The following is a 16,632-nucleotide window of genomic DNA, read 5'->3' as shown; positions in this document are numbered from 1 at the left end:
CTTGCTCGAGCCTTCCCCGGCGGGAATCGACGGCCCTACCGCCGACTGCCATGGGAGCGCCGCCCGGGCTCCGCCTCTTCGCGTCGATCTGCTTCTCCGATCCTCCTTCACCCAAATCGATCATGGTAATGGATTCCTGGTGAGCTCCTCCACCTTCCCCACACCTTTCTCCGGCCCTTTTTCCCTACCGTGCGTCGCTCGCGTCGCCGGCCACCATGGTGTGCACAGTCGTTGGCCTTTTGTTTAGGTTTGCCCGAAAACTCTGGATATAAGTCCGGAATCTCCGGATTAGGGGTTTCGGAAACTCCGGATGAGCGTCCGGAAATTCCGGACATTGTGTCCGGAGAATCTGGGGTAAAACCCGGAGTCTCCGGTGGTTGGTTTCTGGTTTTTATTATTTCAGCGAAAACTTGCTGGTTGCCTAATAAATCAAGGAAAAATGGTAAAAGTACAAAGTTAGTTTTGTTAATTTGGTTACATCTGTATCTACAAGGGAAAAATATTTGTTCTTGCGAAATGTCCTTTTTGCCCATAGTAGAGTTTAAGTGGTGTTTAGACTCATTTAATTAGTTTCGGCAAATCTGTTAGTCCAAAAATTATGAAATCGAGGCAGTGGTTTAGTTTAGGCATGTGTAGTCCACTATACAAATTTCCGGCCTAGAAAATATAGTTGAGGTGTTAGTGAATTCTTCACGTGTTGGTTTATTTGCAAATTAAAGAATAGTTTACAATTAAGAAGAATCAGGTTAAATTAAATTAGAGAGTTAAATCAGTGTTATATGACTTAGCTAGGATTTATTTTCGGCCAGCCGGTCTGACCGGTGCTTGTACCAGTCTGACCGGTATGGGTCCGGAGACTCCGGCCATTTGTCCGGATACTCCGGGTTTGTAGTGGTTTAGCTACTCCGAGTTTATGTCCAAATATTCCGGGCTTGTGAGTCCGGATACTCCGAGAATACGTCCGGATACTCCGGATTTTTTATCTCGAGTCGTACACAGGCCAGACCGGTCTGTCCGGTTTGGTATACCGGTCTGACCGGTAGTAGTAGGGCTGACAGTCGTAATTATATGAGAATCGTAGGTTTATACTCGGTCGATAGTTGCTTCGTGTTTGTGAAATTATATCCGCATTATTTATATGCATGTACATTAATTGGCATTTCATATGCATTCGTATAGAATATGTGGTGAGAACGTCGACTATAGATGGATCGTGAAGCTCAGGATCGGTGAAGCAAGATTGAGAGGGGATTCGTGAAGACCCGGCCCAATGGTCGGAAGGGCCCAAGGCCTTGTTAATATTAACACTAACTTAGTGTTACCCTCAGGCAAGCCCCGGTGCACATCCTATTATTTCAAATTTATGACACCTAAATATGTCTCTATTACTTGTGCATTAGGTTTAGAAATTATTTGGAACACTAGTTGCATGATCCCTAGGTTCCCTTGAGTTATACTAGTATGTATAGGACGATAGAAGTGCTATGCTTAATGGTTCTCGGTAGAAGACGAGTGATCTTTGGTCACTCGCGAGAAATAGGATGATTAGAAGTCGAGTAATTTTCTGTTACTCGTGAGATACAAGATATATTAATATTTCAGTATATGAGTTGTTGAATTTGATATGTAATGAATGGAGAATTGAGACCGGACGGGAATGATGAGGATATGTAGGTATGGCAGCAGGACAGAGTTCCTATGTGTCTTAGTCCCGTCTGGGTCGGTTAAGGACCGTACCGTTGTTGATCCTGCTAATCATGTTTGAATTGTACTAACCGCATACCGGGAGTAGGAGGTAGTCGAAACCGATAAGCCGAGTACTGTCTTGCTTCGAAAGTACAGAACTTCTACCCACCCCTTAGGGCGAGTCAAGTGGCCGCGGAGAAGCGCGATACATATGTTTACTTTTGGTGGTGTCTCGTAGGGCTCGGCTGACTATATGCAGGTGGGGCGGTTTTGTAGTTCGAGGCGGGGAGGGGAAAGGTTGGTGCGTGTGGTCCGACGGAGAATACGCGTGCCGTGTTGGTTAGGTCCACCTTGCAAGGTTAAATCGAATCGATTCGCCGTCAGTCGCTCTCGGATATGAGCACCTTGATCATTGCGTTGCATCGTAGTATCATGATGGGATATATATATATATATATATATATATATATATATATATATATATATATATATATATATATATATATATATATATATATATATATATATATATATATATATATATAATGATGATGATGAACACATTGAATCATAATTGATTGCACCACTATGTTTGCTATAGTTGATTTATGCAAATATTATATTAAAGTTAATTTATATAGAACTTGGAGCTAAAATATTGAAATTAAAGAATTACTTTAGTCACTTTTTCTGCAAAATAAACCACCAGGCAAAAGCTTTGCATGTCTAGGTATGTGGACTAAGTTATACCCACGGGTCGGGTAAGTCTTGCTGAGTATTAGTTGCTCAGGGTTTGTTGTTTACCCTATTTCAGGTATAGGAGCTAACTAGGCTTCACATCGGTGGGCTCGATGTGGCGTCTTGTCTTCATGTCTCGGTAGTTCTCGACTTATTTAGTTGCTTTGTTTATTCTCTAGTAAAATCCTCTGTAAGTTAGGTTATCTTCCGTTGCTATCTTTTTTTTTGTAAGTTTTAAATTTAAAGTTGTTTTGTAAAAGCCTTTATATTATTATGATGGTACCGCTTGCGCTCGCCGTCGTGCGGGACTTCTGGTGTGTTTCGATCGTCATGTGGGTTGAAAGCAGCCTGTCAAGTTACACTTAATTAAGCTAATGCGGCTTATGCGTTCAGATGATGACGGTTACACTTAATTAAGCGTTTTAACTCGGCGGGTCTGTCAAAGCTGGTATCAGAGCTGAAATGCACCAGGGGTACCGGCAATATTATTTTGGTGTTTTCAAGACTAAAAATGAATTTCAGAAATCTACATTTCTTTGCGATTAAGGGATTATGAGAGATTAGATCGTAAGTCCTACTTAGTGTAGGTTATATCAGGTGACTAGATATATATAATAGCAACTAATTTCCAGGCAATTATCATTTTTGGATATAAATATATATATATACTGTGATTCTTCTGCAGGTACACTAACCCTGTTTACGTAGGAAATATTAGTAGTAAACGGCTAGTATCTACAGGGAGAGTACGTATTATGCCACCACAAGAACCTCCGTATATTGCCAAAGTTTGAGTGGCAAAAATTTTCCTTTGTGAGGACGTATAGTATAATCATGCATACATCATATCATCATATCATATGTACAGTTTTTGCTTTGAATGTTTATTAGCATTTCATCTTATTGATCATATTATTTTGCTTCGGTTGTTATTAGTAAGCTTTGTATAAGTTCCTCCACGCCCGGTACATCTCATTTCAGTAATTCCGGACCATACATGATTAGGAAAACCTAAAAATCAGTGCTTAGTGTTTGAACAAAACGTATCTATTTAGTTAAATAGTTAAATAGTTGAAATGCGAAGTACGAATATAGTAGTGATTAGTGTTCTTCATTTCCGCGGATGAAACCTTCTGGTGGATCTTATTATTTTGAGAGTCAAAATAAGGACGTATAGGTCGTGCATACATTATATTATCCATATTGTTTAATAAGCACTTCTAGCAAAACAACATGTATGAATAGTGCTTATTAATGTTTATTGGTATTTTCGTATGAATTTCTTCACACCATGCACATCTCACATGTCGACTTCTGTCCCTGCTAACCGTATTCACACGCCTCTGTGCGGATAGATACCGGGGTTGCACACTTGGGTGCTGTGCAGAGTGTGCAAATCTGTCGGTATGATTCGGTTTAACCGGTCTGACCGGTTGTAGTACCGGTCTGACCGGTGGTAATCGGTCTGGTCGGTTTGGTGGGCGGCCTGACCGGTCATGTTAGATTTTGATGCCTGTAGTGCAGTTGTAGACCTTCTCTTTACTTTAACTTTGTTTCCACTACTATCGACATTTTTCCCAAGAATTGTGATAAAGATATTATTCTTAGATAAAACCTTCCCTAACATAAGTGGTTCTATGACCATTTTATTCTATTTAAACCTTCCGCTATTGGTCAATGATAAGCCGAGATCGTATATCTTCGTCTCTAAGTTTTTCATCCAAATGTTCGAAGATCAACCATCCTAACCATTCTCGGTGACTAGAAACATCCTAGTGTTCTTCTAACATTGATATTAGGTAATTTCTAATCGCCTTGATTTCTATATCTTAAATAGCTCTGCTTGTATTCTTGCTCAAATAAAATATACATAAATCAAGAACTTGAGCACATACATTATAGTCATCGTGCATGAATAGGATTGCAATATTATGGCATTTTATAATCATATATTGTTTAGGTATGGGACTGACATGGAAACCCTGGTTGACCGACTAACTAATGACAGAACTCAGGTTGTGTTCATAATTTGTAAATCTTTTTCTGATTATTTGTGTTGTTGGGTTGCTCTACGTAGTGGTGATTGTCCCTCGGACTATAGCGCCGCGACGAGACCTAGGGCCTCGTGTGGACTGCAGCCATACATTGAGCCGCTGGGTACGCGCTGGTGCTTAAGTACGTGTGGATAGGACCTGCTACGACTGTCTTTTCCTGCAACCCTTATAATGCGAGTCTGTTTTTAAGGGGGTAGGCCATGTGCAAATAACAACGTGAATGGGTAGTTAAACTTTGAGTTTCTAAGAATTTTAGACCACTAACATGCATTAAAACATATGCATCCTGCATCATTCAACCCAATTAATAAATATAATAAACATTATTGAGTAAGAATATTCTTGGACAAAAACTTTTCCTTGATACTCCAACGATTCATGGCAACCAAAAAGAATTTGATTCAATCAATGTTAGGCTTTCTGTCCATCTTGTATAAGCAACTTGGAGTTGATTCCCCCTTTGAGTTTTTCTTCCTCCAAGTGTTCCCTTGGTTTTCTTTGGATATCCAGAACTGCGTTTAAGCAAGTGCACACGATGGCTAACATTTGTTGGTTTTATACAATTTTTAGAAGTAAATCATCGGCCCTTTGCTTTCTCTTTAAATCTCGGGACGAGATTTAATTAAGGGGGTAGGATTGTAACACCCCGGATACTCCGGTAAATGTGCCCGGATACTCCGGACAGCCCACGTCCTTATCCTATCCCGAGCTGCCTGCTCCCGTCCTCATCTCTCTCATTCAACTCTCGATCCTCCCTTCAGCCCGAGCTCGAGCTAAGCCTCTGCTCTCACCGCCCCGGCATCTTCGGTCGCCGTTCGTCCATTTCCTTCCTCGAGAGCCTCCCCAACCGTGTTCCGCACCTCCACCGCACCTCCACGAGCCTTGCTCGAGCCTTCCCCGGCGGGAATCGACGGCCCTACCGCCGACCGCCATGGGAGCGCCGCCCGAGCTCCGCCTCTTCGCGTCGATCCGCTTCTCCAGTCCTCCTCCACCCAAATCGACCATGGGAATGGATTCCTGGTGAGCTCCTCCACCTTCCCCACCCCTTTCCCTGGCCCTTTTTCTCTGCCGTGCTTCGCTCGCGTCGCCGGCCACCATGGCATGCACAGTCGTTGGCCTTTTGTTTAGATTTGCCCAGAAACTCTGGATATAAGTCCGGAATCTCCGGATTAGAGGTATCAGAAACTCCGGATGAGCATCCGGAAATTCCGGACATTGTGTCCGGAGAATCTGGGGTAAAACCCAGAGTCTCCGGTGGTTGGTTTCTGATTTTTATTATTTCAGCAAAAACTTGCCGGATGCCTAATAAATCAAGGAAAAATGGTAAAAATACAAAGTTAGATTTGTTAGATTGGTTACGTCTGTATCTACAAGGGAAAAATATTTGTTCTTGCGAATTGTCCTTTTTGCCCATAGTAGAGTTTAAGTGGTGTTTAGACTCATTTAATTAGTTTCGGCAAATCTGTTAGTCCAAAAATTATTAAACCGAGGCTGTGGTTTAGTTTAGGCATGTGTAGTCCACTATACAAGTTTCCGGCCTAGAAAATATAGTTGAGGTGTTAGTGAATTCTTCATGTGTTGGTTTATTTGGAAATTAAAGAATAATTTACAATTAAGAAGAATTAGGTTAAATTAAATTAGAGAGCTAAATCAGTGTTATATGACTTAGCTAGGGTTTATTTTCGGCCAGCCGGTCTGACCGGTGCTTGGACCAGTATGACCGGTATGGGTCCGGAGACTCCGGCAATTTGTCCGGATACTCCGGGTTTGTAGTGGTTTAGCTACTCCGAGTTTATGTCCAAATATTCCGGGCTTGGGAGTCCGGATACTCCGAGAATACGTCCGGATACTCTGGATTTTTGATCTCGAGTCACACACGGGCCAGACAGGTCTGACCGGTTTGGTATACCGGTCTGACCGGTAGTAGTAGGGCTGACAGTCGTAATTATATGAGAATCGTAGCGTTTATACTCGGTCGATAGTTGCTTCGTGTTTGTGAAATTATATCCGCATTATTTATATGCTTGTACATTAATTGGCATTTCATATGCATTTGTATAGAATACGTGGTGAGAACGTCGACTATAGATGGATCGTGAAGCTCAGGATCGGTGAAGCAGGATTGAGAGGGGATTCATGAAGACCCGGCCCAATGGTCGGAAGGGCCCAAGGCCTTGTTAATATTAACACTAACTTAGTGTTACCCTCAGGCAAGCCTCGGTGCACATCCTATTGTTTCAAATTTATGACACCTAAATATGTCTCTATTACTTGTGCATTAGGTTTAGAAATTATTTGGAACCCTAGTTGCATGATCCCTAGGTTCCCTTGAGTTATACTAGTATGTATAGGACGATAGAAGTGCTATGCTTAATGGTTCTCGGTAGAAGACGAGTGATCTCTGGTCACTCGCGAGAAATATGATGATTAGAAGTCGAATAATTTCCGGTTACTCGCGAGATACAAGATATATTAATATTTTAGTATATGAGTTGTTGAATTTGATATGTAATGAATGGAGAATTGAGACCGGACGGGAATGATGAGGATATGTAGGTATGTCAGCAGGGCAGGGTTTCTGGGTGTCTTAGTCCCGTCTGGGTCAGTGGCGGATCTAGAAGCTGAATATTGGGGGGGCTCGTCTTCCCTTTCTTCCTCCTCTTCCTTCCCTTTCTCTTCTTCTTCCTCCTCCTTTCTTTCTCCTCACTTTCAACTATGGCTGGAAATTGTAGGGGGGCTTGAGGGGGCTCCCATGGACTTCATGGAGTTAGGGGGGCTGGAGCCCCCTCAGCCCCCCTTTGGATCCGCCACTGGTCTGGGTCGGTTAAGTATCGTACCGTTGTTGGGCCTGCTGATCATGTTTGAATTGTACTAACCGCATACCAGGAGTAGGAGGTAGTCGAAACCGGTAAGCCGAGTACTGCCTTGCTTCGAAAGTATAGAACTTCTACCCACCCCTTAGGGCGAGTCAAATGGCCGCGGAGAAGCGGGATGCATATGTTTACTTTTGGTGGTCTCTCGTAGGGCTCGGCTGACTATATGCAGGTGGGGCGGTTCTTTAGTTCGAGGCGGGGAGGGGAAATGTTGGTGCATGTGGTCCGACGGGGCATACGCGTGCCGTGTTGGTTAGGTCCACCTTGCAAGGTTAAATCGAATCGATTCGCCGTCAGTCGCTCTCGGATATAAGCACCTTGATCACTGCGTCGCATCGTAGTATAATGATGAGATGATAAGTATATATATATATGATGAACACGTTGAATCATAATTGATTGCACCACTATGTGTTGCTATAGTTGATTTATGCAAATATTAGATTATAGTTAATTTATATAGAACCTGGAGCTAAAATATTGAAATTAAGGAATTACTTTAGTCGCTTTTTCTGCAAAATAAACCACCAGCCAAAAGCCTTGCATGTCTAGGTATGTGTGCTAAGTTATACCCACGGGTCGGGTAAGTCTTGCTGAGTATTAGTTGCTCAGGGTTTGTTGTTTATCCTATTTCAGGTATAGGAGCTAACTAGGCTTCACATCGGTGGGCTCGATGTGGCGCCTTGTCTTCACGTCTCGATAGTTCTCGACTTATTTAGTTGCTTTGTTTATTCTCTAGTAAAATGCTCTGTAAATTAGGTTCTCTTCCGTTGCTATATTTTCTTTTGTAAGTTTTAAATTTAAAACTGTTTTGTAAAAGCATTTATATTATTTACTATTTTTATAATATTTTATCATGCTGGTACCGCCTGCGCTCGCCGTCGTGCGGGACTTCTGGTGTGTTTCGATCGGCCTGTGGGTTGAAAGCAGCCTGTCAAATTACACTTAATTAATCTAATGCGTCTGATGCGTTCAGATGATGGTGATCACGCTTAATTAAACGTTTTAACTCGGCGGGTCTGTGACGTAGAGTCTCCTGACGTGAGATGGGCTTGCTGAAACTCTCTGGACACGCTCCCTTGTAGCTACGTGTCCAATAGTGGATGTACATGCGGATACGGCGTGCAGCAATCTCCTTGTCGATGGGATCCTCTTTCAAGAGGCGCTGAATATCCTGCAGCTCGATGTGAATGCCGTGCGCGTTGGAGCGTTCACGCTCCGACTCTGCTAGGAGATCAAGAAGGAGATGCTTCTCAACTCCAGCTTGGGAATGAACGAGATCAGCAAGGCACTGCGGACGCTTGAGGACTAACTCTGAGGTGCGAGCGTCTGCCTTGGCCTTGAACTCTTTGGCGCGCTCCAGGAGTATTTGTTGGTGATATGCCCAAGAGCCCATCATCACAATACGGTTTAAAGTCCCAAGTGAATATTGATCCAAGAGGGATTAGGGTTACTAATGGGCCTATGAGATAGAAGCCCATTAGTACGCCCTATATATATGAGGGAGGGGCTAGGGGGGAGATGACCTAGCGGCGCCACCTCCCTAGCCGCCGCCCCTCCCTCTCTCTCGGCCGCCGCCCTTGCCGTGCGTGCGGTGCTAGCACACCGACGCCCGGCGTTTCATCCCCGTACGTGTGGACTCCGTGGAGGCGCTGCTGCGACTGCTGCGCTGATCGGCTGCTGGGATCAAGTACGAGGAGCTCGGTTCGTGGGACGTGATCGACTACTTCCTCTACATCGACACGCGACTTCTTCCGCTGCGCTGCGCGTCTAGTGGTAACGATCTATGATCTTCTACTCGCAAGTATCTTGGGTTTATGCGGTAGTGATGCTAGCGTAGCCTACCCGTTTCCCTACAGTGGTACCAGAGCCATCTTGCGTAGTTTTTGGTCTGGATCTTTTGCATATAGGTGATATGTTGTAGTAGATTGGATCTATTACTTTTGCACGGTTTGATTAGATCAATTGGTCATAAGGGGTTAAAACTGGAGCAAGTTGATTGCGCGGCATATGACAAAAGATTAGTTTGTGTTCTTTCTCTGTTATGCATACGACAAGTCCCTACCGGCTGGAATCACCATCGGGACTAACTGTGTGCATAGTCAGCAGATTGAACCAACAGATCAAGGTCATGTGTAGATGCAGTCTTCTCAAGTGCAAAGTTTGCACGGTCAAGGTGATTGACCTAGTGAAAATTGAGGCATTATGAATGGCTCGGATTTGAGGTGATGCGATCACTCTGATGAGATTTTCATAGGGATTCCATAGATGTGATCTGTGTAATTCCGTAGCGGATTTCATAGGGACCGTCGTTGCTTTCTCGCTGTAGCGGCTTCTCAAGCGCTACTTTGGTAGAACACGTCGTACGCCTAACTTGTTTTTGCAGGGTGTGATGTGAATGGTATGGCCTCAATGTCATGTGATGATGTATGTGATGATTTGTGCGGCCTGCGTGTCGCAAGTTAACACAACCGGGTTGAGGTTGCACCATTATTGTATAACGACCTGCGTGTCGACTTGTGATGTTTGAATCCTCATGTAATTATTTCACTAGCTATTAGATGTAGTAGCTTAGTATCTTTTCATGGAGGTTTCAATCATGATGGCGATGATGATCACCACAAGACAGGACGGATGGCAATGGAGGTCACCTTGGAGCCATGGTGATGGAGCCCATTGTGATGCAAGAGGCCATACTATTCACAATATAATATGATTATATGCCTGTGATGTTTATTTTCCTGTCATACTATTCTTTCATGCTTTTACATATGGTGGATGCTTTAATCATGATAGAATAGTTTCCCTCAGAAAAGTTTGAGTTTTTGATGTCTTTTACCAATAGCTGCACCTATAAATTTTGATCGTTGTGTGGTAGGTTTACCAAAGTAGAGTACCCTCAGCTATCACTTTTGTATAGGGTGGATGTCGGACATTCACAAGCATAGTATTGGTTTACTCAGCAAAGCTATCAAAAAAGTTTTGGGCTTTAAGGCATAGGGTTGGGGCCGGGGCATTGGATGCCACCCAACAAACAAGAGTCGCATAGAGATGTGATTAGTAATTTGTTACTTACCTGTATCACTACTTTTCTAGCCGTGATGCTAAAGCTCACTAGAATTTTAGTGATTATGGATCTTGAACCACTATATGTCATTAGAGGGAAGATGACTTTGATATAGTAGGTTGTCTTTTGTTAAATCAGTTAATGAAAGTCTTTACATAAACTTAGTGCTGAAATCTTGCTTTACTTTAATGTTGTAGATCATGTCTGCCAGTAACAATTCCGCTTTCAATTTGCGTTCTGTTCTTGAGAAAGAAAAGTTGAATGGAACAAACTTTATTGATTGGTACCGCAACCTGAGAATTGTTCTCAGGCAAGAGAAAAAGGAGTATGTTCTTGAGCAGCCATATCCTGATGATCTCCCTGACAATGCAACTGCTGCTGATCGCAGAGCTTATGAGAAGCACTGCAATGACTCACTTGATGTCAGCTGTCTGATGCTCGCCACCATGTCCCCTGATCTGCAGAAGCAATATGAGCATGCGGATGCTCATACCATGATCGAGGGGCTGCGTGGGATGTTTCAGAACCAAGCCAGGACTGAGAGGTTCAATATCTCAAAGTCCTTGTTTGCATGCAAGCTGGCAGAAGGTAGCCCAGTCAGTCCTCATGTGATCAAAATGATTGGTTATATTGAGACTTTGGATAGACTTGGTTCTGAACTTCACCAAGACTTGGCTACTGATGTTATTCTCCAGTCGCTCCCGGCGAGCTATGAGCCTTTTATCATGAACTTTCAGATGAATGGCTTGGATAAAACATTGAGTGAGTTGCATGGGATGCTAAAAACAGCAAAGGAGAGCATTAAGAAGAATCCAATCATGTGATGATGATTCAGAAGGGGAACAAAAAGAGGAAGCGTTGGACGCCTCCTAATCCCAAAGGTAAAGGCAAGGAAAAGAGTTCCGGTGGTGAGTCCTCGGGCTCTAAGCTAAAGCTAGCACCTAAGGCCAAATCTGGCCCTACTTCTGAAGATGAATGCTTCCACTGTCATGAAAAGGGACATTGGTCTAGGAACTGCAAGAAGTACTTGGAAGAAAAGAAGAAGAAGAAGGGAAGTGAGACTTCCACTTCAGGTATAAATGTTATAGAAATAAATATTGCATTATCTTCTAGTGAATCATGGGTATTTGATACTGGATCGATGATTCACACTTACAAATCGTTGCAGGGTCTAAGTGAGACTAGAAGATTTGCAAGAGGCGAGTTGGACGTTCGGGTCGGCAATGGCGCAAAGGTTGCGGTGTTGGCGGTCGTCACCTACCACTTGTCTCTACCCTCCAGATTAGTTTTGGAATTAAATAATTGTTATTGCATTCCTGCTTTGAGCAAGAACATTATTTCTTCTTCATGTTTGGAAGAAGTTGGTGATTTTAAGATTGTAATTGAGAACAAACGTTGTTCTATCTTTTGCAATGGTATTTTTTATGCTCATTGTCCATTGATGAATGGATTATATGTTCTTGATCTTGAGGATAAATCTGTCTGTAACATTAATACTAAGAGGCTTAGACCAAATGATTTGAATCCCACTTTTATTTGGCATTGTCGCTTAGGTCATATAAATGAGAAGCGCATTGAACAACTCCATAAAGATGGATTGTTAAGCTCATTTGATTTTGAATCATTTGACACATGTGAGTCTTGTTTGGTTGGAAAGATGACCAAAGCGCCTTTCACTGGTCAGAGTGAGAGGGCGAGTGACTTGTTGGGACTTGTACATACCGATGTATGTGGACCAATGAGCTCAATAGCCCGATGTGGTTTTCAGTACTTCATTACTTTCACTGATGACTTTAGTAGATATGGCTATATCTACTTAATGAGGCACAAGTCTGAATCGTTTGAAAAGTTCAAAGAATTTCAGAATGAAGTACAAAATCAATTAGGCAAGACAATTAAATTTCTACGATCTGATCGTGGAGGAGAATATTTGAGCCTTGAATTTGGTGATCATTTGAAGCAATGTGGAATTATTCCGCAGCTAACTCCGCCCGGAACGCCTCAATGGAATGGGGTATCCGAACGGAGGAACCGAACCTTGTTGGACATGGTTAGGTCCATGATGAGCCAAGCTGATCTTCCATTGTCATTTTGGGGTTATGCTCTTGAAACTGCTGCGTTCACAGTGAATAGGGTTCCAAGTAAGTCTGTTGAGAAGACACCATATGAGATATGGACTGGGAAGCGTCCCGGATTATCTTTTCTCAAAGTTTGGGGATGTGAGGCTTATGTCAAACGTTTGATGTCAGATAAGCTCACTCCAAAGTCAGACAAATGTTTCTTTGTGGGGTATCCTAGGGAAACCAAAGGATATTATTTTTACAATAAGACGGAAGGCAAAGTGTTTGTCGCTCGCAATGGTGTTTTCTTAGAAAAGGAGTTTCTCTCAAAAGGATTTAGTGGGAGCAAGGTGCAACTTGAAGAAATTCAGGAAACACCCGAAACTGTTTCAGCACCCACTGAAGATCCACGGGATGTGCAAGATGTTGCACAACCCGTAGTTGAGGCACCAGCCCCACGAAGGTCTATAAGGGCACGTCGCGCTACTGACAAGCTTAACCTCCTTATTACGGAGGAGTGCCATATATTATTGATGGAAAATGATGAGCCCTTGACCTACAAAGAAGCAATGATGGGACCCGACTCCGACAAATGGCTTGAAGCCATGGAATCCGAGTTAAAATCCATGCATGATAATCAAGTTTGGAACTTGGTCGATCAGATTGACAGTGTAAGACCTGTCGACTGTAAGTGGATTTTTAAGAAAAAATTAGACATGGATGGAAATGTTCACATCTATAAGGCACGATTGGTGGCGAAAGGTTTCCGACAAATTCAAGGTGTTGACTATGAGGAAACCTTTTCGCCCGTCGCAATGCTAAAGTCTGTTCGGATTCTTCTAGCAATTGCCGCATATTATGACTATGAGATATGGCAAATGGATGTCAAAACCGCTTTTCTTAATGGACATCTAAGTGAGGATGTGTATATGACACAGCCTGAAGGTTTTGTCGATCCTAAAAATGCTGGGAAAATATGTAAGCTTCAGAGGTCCATCTATGGATTGAAGCAAGCATCTCGGAGTTGGAATATTCATTTTGATGAAGTAGTCAAAGGGTTTGGCTTCATCAAGAATGAAGATGAGCCTTGTGTTTACAAAAAGGCTAGTGGGAGCGCACTTGTGTTTCTGGTCCTATATGTGGATGACATATTACTGATCGGAAATGATATTCCAATGCTTGAAGCCGTTAAAACCTCATTGAAAAAGAGTTTTTCGATGAAGGATTTAGGAGAGGCGGCTTATATTCTGGGTATTAGGATCTATAGAGATAGATCAAAAAGGCTAATTGGATTGAGCCAAGACACGTACATTGACAAGATATTGAATCGGTTCAATATGTAAGATTCCAAGAAAGGTTTCTTGCCAATGTCACATGGCATTACTCTAAGCAAGAGTCAGTGTGCTACGACACCTGATGAGCAAAAGAGGATGAGTACGATTCCTTATGCTTCAGCCATAGGGTCGATCATGTATGCTATGCTTTGCACGCGCCCAGATGTTTCTTTTGCTCTAAGTGTTACGAGCAGGTATCAGTCAGATTTCGGTGAACCTCACTGGACAATTGTAAAGAGTATCCTTAAGTACTTGAGAAGAACTAAGGATATGTTCCTAATATTTGGAGGCGAAGATGAGCTCCTTGTAAAGGGTTACACCGATGCTAGTTTTCAAACAGACAAAGATGACTTCAAATTGCAATCCGGTTTTGTTTTCTGCCTCAATGGTGGGGCAGTGAGCTGGAAGAGTTCCAAGCAAGATACGGTGGCTGATTCGACGACAGAGGCCGAGTATATTGCAGCTTCCGAAGCTGCAAAAGAAGCTGTTTGGATCAGAAAGTTTGTTTCTGACTTGGGTGTTGTTCCTAGTGCGTCCAGTCCAGTGGACCTCTATTGTGATAATAGTGGTGCCGTTGCACTAGCAAAGGAGCCTAGAACAACTAAGAAGTCCAGACATATACTGCGAAAGTATCACCTCATCCGTAACTTTGTTGAGAGAGGTGATGTGAAGGTTTGCAAGGTGCACACGGATTCAAACGTTGCTGATCTGTTGACGAAGCCTCTCCCACAACCAAAGCATGAGGCGCACATGAGATCTATGGGTATTAGATACTTACATCAGTGATTCTAGTGTGCGTGGGAGATTTTGTGTCATGAGTATGTTTATGTAATGATAAATAATTGTTATTTGTTCCATGGATGATTATTTTACATTGATTATCAAGTATGTGACTTGTTCGTGAAACTCTTTGTTGAAAATGATATGATTCTAAATTATCCCTAGTTTATGTCGTTGTGTGGGACAACAACGACGTTGAGACTAGCACATGCATTAATTGATGATCATGTTTCATGGATCATGGATATGGAGATATCGGATTAATGATGTGGACACATGTAGGTGAACATGGTGTTGGATTGACCCACTCCAAGACAATGTTGGGATTGTTATTTTGTATGTGCCATCAGTTGTTCTTGAGTGTTATACCTACTGAATCCTTAGACCTGAGATCGCCATTGTTTCTCACTGTGTGTAGTGGTGCATCTTGGGGCTGCTAAACGCTACTCCGTGACTGGGTAGTTACAAAAGCAGCTTACAGGTATGTCATGAAACATGGAATGGGATGTGAGCGGATCAAGATGGAATTTGCCCCTCCTAGATAACGGGAGAGATATCTCTGGGCCCCTCGAGATAGTTGAATTTGAAAGTGCATGGCCATGCCAAAGTGATTAAAGAGTTAATCATGATGACTAAAGGTTAGTTATGAATAGAATCCACTATTAGATCGAGAGAATGGTCGAGCTATCACAAAGGTGGCACGCATCTCGCTTTGAGCTTGACTAATATCGTGTGGCAAAGGGATCGGTGTATGAGTATATCTATGGTTCGGCCGATATGATCTTTATGTGTATTTGTGAGTCACTATGCCCTGCTAGGTGCCGCTATTGACTTGTGATTCGGAAATGATTTCCGATCACGACCACCTACACATGAACCTAACGGGTCACACACTTAAGGGGTTTGGAATGTTGGAAAGCTTGCATGTATGATTGTCTCTAGTGCAAGTGGGAGATTGTTGGTGATATGCCCAAGAGCCCATCATCACAATACGGTTTAAAGGCCCAAGTGGATATTGATCCAAGAGGGATTAGGGTTACTAATGGGCCTATGAGATAGAAGCCCATTAGTACGCCCTATATATATGAGGGAGGGGCTAGGGGGGAGATGACCTAGCGGCGCCACCTCCCTAGCCGCCGCCCCTCCCTCTCTCTCGGCCGCCGCCCTTGCTGTGCGTGCGGTGCTAGCACACCGACGCCCGGCGTTTCATCCCCGTACGTGTGGACTCCGTGGAGGCGCTGCTGCGACTGCTGCGCTGATCGGCTGCTGGGATCAAGTACGAGGAGCTCGGTTCGTGGGACGTGATCGACTACTTCCTCTAAATCGACGCGCGACTTCTTCCGCTGCGCGTCTAGTGGTAACGATCTATGATCTTCTACTCGTAAGTATCTTGGGTTTATGCGGTAGTGATGCTAGCGTAGCCTACCCGTTTCCCTACAGTATTTGCATGTCATGCTCCTTGGCCTTCTCGAGCTTCGAGAGAGACTTCGGCCAGCCATCAGTGCATTTGTTAACTGCAGGATTAATAACATAAGCAAGCTAAAACTCTACCGAATAGCTATAAGAAAGATATAATCATGAGCAGTGGTTATAAGAAAGATAACCAACAAGGCCTAAAAAAGAAACGGACCAGAACCAACAAATAAATGCTTAATTCTTACTGAAGTCGTAGACATTTCCCCCGTTACCACAGGTAGACTTAGCTTGCACTGCCCGTCTCCGAACTGTGTCATCCTAAAATAATGAAAAGGAACCGTAATGCATTGTTGCAAATGAGATATGCTAAAAATAGGAATGTACTTGATGCAAGCCAGGAAAAACCCAACATGTAATTTCAGAGTCTTTAAAAAAAACTTGTGATCATAAAGACAAAATCTCCCTTTCAAGTCCAAGCAAACATCATCATGGGAAGAAAGCTGTTTATGTATCCACTTAATCTGTAATTGCTAACTGATACCACTATTGCTTAGATCTCTCTCGGTGATGTAAGCAAAAAAAAAAACTGTGCTTTTGTCAATCACATGCAAACTAACATCTCAT

The sequence above is a fragment of the Panicum virgatum genome, chromosome 5N (assembly GCF_016808335.1).
Source record: "Panicum virgatum strain AP13 chromosome 5N, P.virgatum_v5, whole genome shotgun sequence".
Classification (NCBI taxonomy): Eukaryota; Viridiplantae; Streptophyta; class Magnoliopsida; order Poales; family Poaceae; genus Panicum; species Panicum virgatum.
The sequence above is the reverse complement of the archived record's forward strand: the minus strand, read 5'-3'. Positions refer to the sequence as shown.